Here is a 6,000-nt window from a genome sequence, read left to right on the forward strand (position 1 = left end):
TGTATTTTGATGGCCTTGTTGTATAAAAGGAATGTAATTCATAAAATATTTTCACAGGTCATGTTTCTACAATCCAGTCACTGCTTCGCAACAATAACTTGGAAAAAGAATTGTTTTTATCAGTGTTAACATCATCTTTGGAGGACATAACTAAGCCATAACTTCAAGCTGCTTAAATGGGTGTATTCCTGATTGTTCAAAAAATTCTTTGCATATAATTAATTCTTGACACTCACCTCAAAAGTTAACATCTCTTCATTTCACCATCCTCTAGCTATCTTTAAAGTTGGGTGATTATCAGTATACAGATTTTCCCTATATTAGATTCTTTTGTGAGAAACTGTCATCTACAAAATATTTAGTATTCATGATCATGATCATATTATATCATTAAACATCAAACCAACCAGAGCCCTTTGGATAAAAAGCCTATGCTTTACTACTTAAAAAAATAATATTAAAAGCTGCTCTTGATGATATTTTTCTAAATAGGTTATTTATATCTTTGAAGGTTCATCATAGATTGAATTAACTCTTCTGGCTAATCATGGCAGCTCTTTCACTGAAGAACAACCATCCACACATCCATTATCTTATACTTGTATATAAAGTTGGCTCACAGTGACAGGATGCTATGTATTCTGGTACAATGCCTGCAGTACTGCTGGTGCCACGCCAATCTGCAGGTCCAGCTCACACTCTACATCACATCACATGAATAAGATGTAAAGGCACTTGAACTCCCTTGCTTGGGGCATCAGAGAATCATGGCCTCGGACTGGGAGGTGCTGACTCTCATCCCCAGCCATTTTACACTAGGCTGCAAACCACTCCATGTGACGGTCATGCTACGTTGAAGCCAAAAGAACCGCATCATCTGCAAAAAGCAGGGATGTTATTCTGAGGTTTCTAAAGTGAACACCCTCCTCCTCCCCCCGGCTATGACTGGAGAGCCTGCTTTTTACTAACCTAAAAATAAAACAGCAAAAGTTTTTGTGAGGTTATAGTTAAGTTGGTTAAAATACCTTCCTGTCTGTCCCTTGTCATTTGTGTCCTGCTGAATTTTTGCCAGGAACGTTTAGTTCTATTTTTGTGCTATTAATTTAGCAAACCTCTAATTTAAAAAATAAAGATTAGGTTGCTGAAAACATTATAAAGGTATCTGCTACACAGTGTTTTTTTGTTTTTTTTTAGATCTCACTGAGGTTTAACACCAGGAGGATGAAGAATTTAGTGAATCACAATTTTTATTGTACTGTTGCTTTTATATAGATTACCACTGTAATACCACAGTTTGTGTTACATTCATAGAAATGTTGGAATTTTTTTTATTTTTTTTTAACCTTTACTCATACAGGTAATCCCATTGAAACTGAACGTCTCATGTTTGTTTGTTTGTTTTTTATTTATGGCAATATAATTATATGTTTTTAAATGGGTAACAACAAGATAATCAATATTAAACAACTGATTAAAAAATATTCTGTCCACTAATCTTTTTTAAAAAGTGGCACTTCCCACAGTTTTTTCTATCTAAAACATCTAAAAACATTTATCAGCTTACTGACTGAAAACCTAGAGCTTATGCTTGTTTATCACAGCAGACTTTCTAACTTGTTCCAGCAAGTAAAGCACAGATAAAAAAAATAGCATGAGTTGTGACTGACTGAAATTATTTTAGGCATGCAGGGACCTGGTCTTGTGCATTGTTGTTATAAGCTTACTAAGAAATTCTCATTAGCAGCAGCTATGCACATGCTCAAACAAGTCAAAATTCAGTTGTTAATAAGGTCTGCGGCTGCGACACGACCTGTGTCACAGTGATTTCCAAGATTAGAGCTATTCTCTCTCCACCAAGTGGCTCTTCAGTAGGTTACTCTCCATGATACTGTGAAGCTGCTGACATTAAAATCGATCGCTGTCAACACACTGTCAGTCCTGATACCACAAAGGACATTGACAACTGGGGCTGGTGAGAAGACCTGCAGATAAGGACAAATGTCTCTGATAGAGACCAGAAGGGAAAAGAGTATGAAAGAATTTACCACTTGACAGTCCCAGGTGCTTCTTTATATGATTTCATGGATGGACTTGAGTTAGAGTTAAAATACAATTAAAACATTCAAACTGGACATTAAAACTATACAATATATTTTATTTTGATGCAGCTAAATCCTTTTTAAGGCTGAAAAACTATGATTTTATGTTTTTTTACATTTATTTTTATTTTTTTGTGCATGTGTTGAAAATATTTTTATTCTCATACAAACCAGTGTCTTTTCAATGTGCGGTGGGCCAAATGTTCAGCATGGTAGAAATGTAATGTAAACCTGTAAACCCACTCTGAGAGTGCGCACACACCATCCCATCAATCTGGATCTGCTAAAGGAAAAAAATGTAATATATTCTTCCTTTATCGTGCTCCACTTTACCACTAGGTTTAATGACAATTGCCCTTTTAGTTTTTACATAGTCCTGCTGACAGACAGATAAACAGCAACAGTAAATGTATTGTATGTTTCAGACTATTACTGGCTTTTTACTGAGAGAAAAAAAACAGCAAATATTATATTCATGATTAATTCTATTGATTTAACTGTGTTTGTACACACGTAAAATCCACAGAAAATATCAACTACAAAACCTGTGAGACTGAGTTTAGGCTCTGTGTCACTTGTGGTTATGTGATGTGTTCACAGCCAACACTGGATGGTAAAGTGCTTGAGCTTCACCATAAGCCATGGCTGGGTGGATCTGGAGTGTTACACAGGGGTCATGAAGAGTTTGGTAGTCTGAACTCGCTGATGTTAACTGAAGCATGCAAGCATCAATGCTTGCACCCCTCGAGGCACTGCTGCCCGCTAAATCTGTGTCAAACTCCGTAAACCCAATGCATCTCCTCTGCAGTACAAAATCATGAGAGACATCAGTTGTTCGCCTCTAGAGGCCAATCAATGGGCCAACCAAACTTATTAACCTGCGTAAATGACATTCGACAGAATCTACTAAGTGTAAAACCGCAGGGTGGAATTAGGAAGGGACAGACACAAATATACACAGTCAATGACCTCTTTGCAATGCTTTGCTTCAGCTTTAAAGGTCCAGTGAGTGCTTTACATGTACAGCATCATAGTGATATGAAGCACTGTGAACCCAAAACATTGATATTACCCCAGAATTTAATTATATTTGTAATGTGAGAGTTCCTATTACTCCCAGTTACACAATATAGTTACGTTCCTGTATGAGAGAAGATCAAACCACGTACTTAGGAAATTATATTTTAAAAGTGTGTTACTTTCTATTACTTGTTTCTCTAGATTCCTTCCTTCCCTCTTGCACTCCATTTTCCCTTCTTCCCTTTGTCTCTCTTTTTTTCCTTCTTTCCTTTTTTCTTTTTGGAATATTAGGATGTATTTAAATAGGATACAAGCCAAAGAGCTTGGAAACTGCTCAAGGTCTCACAAGATGGCTGCACACTGCAAGATTCAAACTGTGGATGAAGAACAGAAACCAAGAGCCACATACAAATTTGACTGGATTATCAGTTAACTGTTCTGAAAAAAGAATGAGATGTACATGAAAAACTATTACTGCTTGAAATGTATAATATAGATAATTAAGAATGTCTTTCAAAATTGTTGAGTTTTTTTAAGGTTGTCTGCCCCCAAGAGGTCAAAATATCTAAATACAGTTTTAATCAAACACAAGTTCTTTTTCTTTTTGTTTCAGCAACCAGTAAGAGATTTTTCATGTTGTATTTCATGTTGGTGTCTCACGGTGGATAAACTCAATGTCTTCCAGGGGTATCCATTAATATAAAAGACTTTATTAACCTAAACATAATGTAATGCATGTCAAAAAAATAAATAATTATACAACCAGATAAATGGCTAAACAAGCATGAAGCATGAAAAGGCACTGGAAACAGATGGAACTTTTCCCCATCGCAGAGACATCCCATGAAAATGCACAACCCTGCAATTACAGTTAGTTGTACTTCTCTGCTTCACACACACACACACAGGCAGACACGTACACACACAAGCACACCAACACTTTCATGCATTCTTGATCTGTTTATGGTTTGTTCGTGACACTGAAGGCCATTTGCTGACCTATATAGACAGCAGCGTTTGAGTAGCTCGTGATGGGAACGCTACGTCCAGATGCCCCTCTGTTTGCTCGGGAGTGAAAATAGGTCAGAGGTCGGGAGAAAACCAATGAAAGAATGGGATTCACACAATCAGCAACGAGCATCATGGAAGAGAACAAAAAGTCTGAGCTGTTTCCTTATGCCATGTTTGCTGCAGGCTCGGCTTGGGTAAGAGTGGTACAGACTGTCAGGAAATACATAAACATAAGAGTGTCTGAGTTTGAAATATAAATTCATTGTTTGTTACAGAGTCAACCACTGAGTGTATGTCATAAGCTGAAGGAAGCAGTGAACAATTGAGTGATTTTAGTCACTCAAATATTTTGTGTTTACAAAAGAAATTTGATAAAATTATGTGCTCTCAACATGCCGTTGTTGATTCTCTGCAAAATAGAAATTGCGTCAACAAGAAATTTATTACAGCATATCAGAAACAAGCTACAATTATGGGAAACATAAAACCAAACGTGTGATATCAAAGAAACCATTTCAAATGGTACACCTGTTATATATTTTCCTATCTGAACAGCACAGAGAACCTTATAACTGATGGTATGCTAACTGCATAACCAGCACAAAAATATGAAGGCAGTATGTCTGTTTTGGTCAATATGCCAAATGAAATGTTTTTCATACTGCATTTAGTGTCACCAGGTGTTTCACTCTATATGAGACTGTACAGCATTTTTGTTCCTTGCTCCTAACACAAATTGGGAAAAAAAAAAAGGTCAGCACTTTAAAACAAATATTTTAATATTTTATTTTATTTTTATTTTATTTATTTTTTTAGCTATGAAGCAGGGAATATGGTTAACCTGGGTCAAATGGAGGGCAACCTGTCATATTTTGCCAATGACACACAGGGGCATAGACCCAGAAAAACAGGACACAGAGATGAGACCAAGTCATAAACGGCAGCAAATACTAACTAAGACAACCAAAACTAGAAATACTGAATAAACTCAGAGAAGGCTTGGGATAAAGCGCTGTAGTCAGATTAAACTAAATTGAGCTCTTTGGCATCAACTTGACCCTCAATGTTTGGAGAAAGAGGAATGCTGAGGATGACCCAAAGAACACCAACCCCACAGTTAAGCACGGAAGTGGAAACATTATGCTTTGGGGCTGTTTCTCTGCTAGGGGTATTGGATAACTTCACCACATTGCAGGGCAAATGCACCGTAAAATCCTGGATGAGAACCTCCTTCCTTTAGCCAGGACATTGAAGATAAGTGATAGATAGGTATTCCCATGACAATGATCCAAAACATATTGCGAGGGCAATTAAGAAGTAGCCAAAGAAGAAGCAAACGAAGGTCATGGAGTGCACACTCTCCAGACACCAATCCTATAGAAAATCTGTTGAGGCAGCTGAGAGTTACTATCTCTTTGTAAGTGAAGTGAATTCAGCAGAGGAATTTCAGTATTAGTAAAATGTTCACACAAACACACTCATAGCAGCAGTCCCATTTGTTTACCCCAAATTTCAGATGCTGTCTGATTATTGTCAGAGGATATCTTTCACTATAGTGAATACTCTACATTTAACCTCCCTCGCTGGATGTAGTTTCACCATGTTGAAGCCAGAACCAGAGATATCATAACAATTCTTTAATCTGTTTGATCTGTCATGTTGAGTAGCCCAAAATCGCACCAGTCTTAGCCAATCTAAGTGCTCGAGGAGCTCTGTTTTCAAACATCAAATTGTTGACTGCTGAAAAAACAAGCAGCGCATAACTTTTTCAGCATTGCATCCACACAGTGTGCACAGATGAAGTCATTTAATTGTGTATCGTGTTTAGGGAAAGAATTGTGTGCTTTGAAGACATTGCTGCACTGCTATA

This window comes from Perissodus microlepis, chromosome 5, assembly GCF_051167445.1.
Source record: "Perissodus microlepis isolate ML-2025 ecotype Zambia chromosome 5, ASM5116744v1, whole genome shotgun sequence".
NCBI lineage: Eukaryota > Metazoa > Chordata > Actinopteri > Cichliformes > Cichlidae > Perissodus > Perissodus microlepis.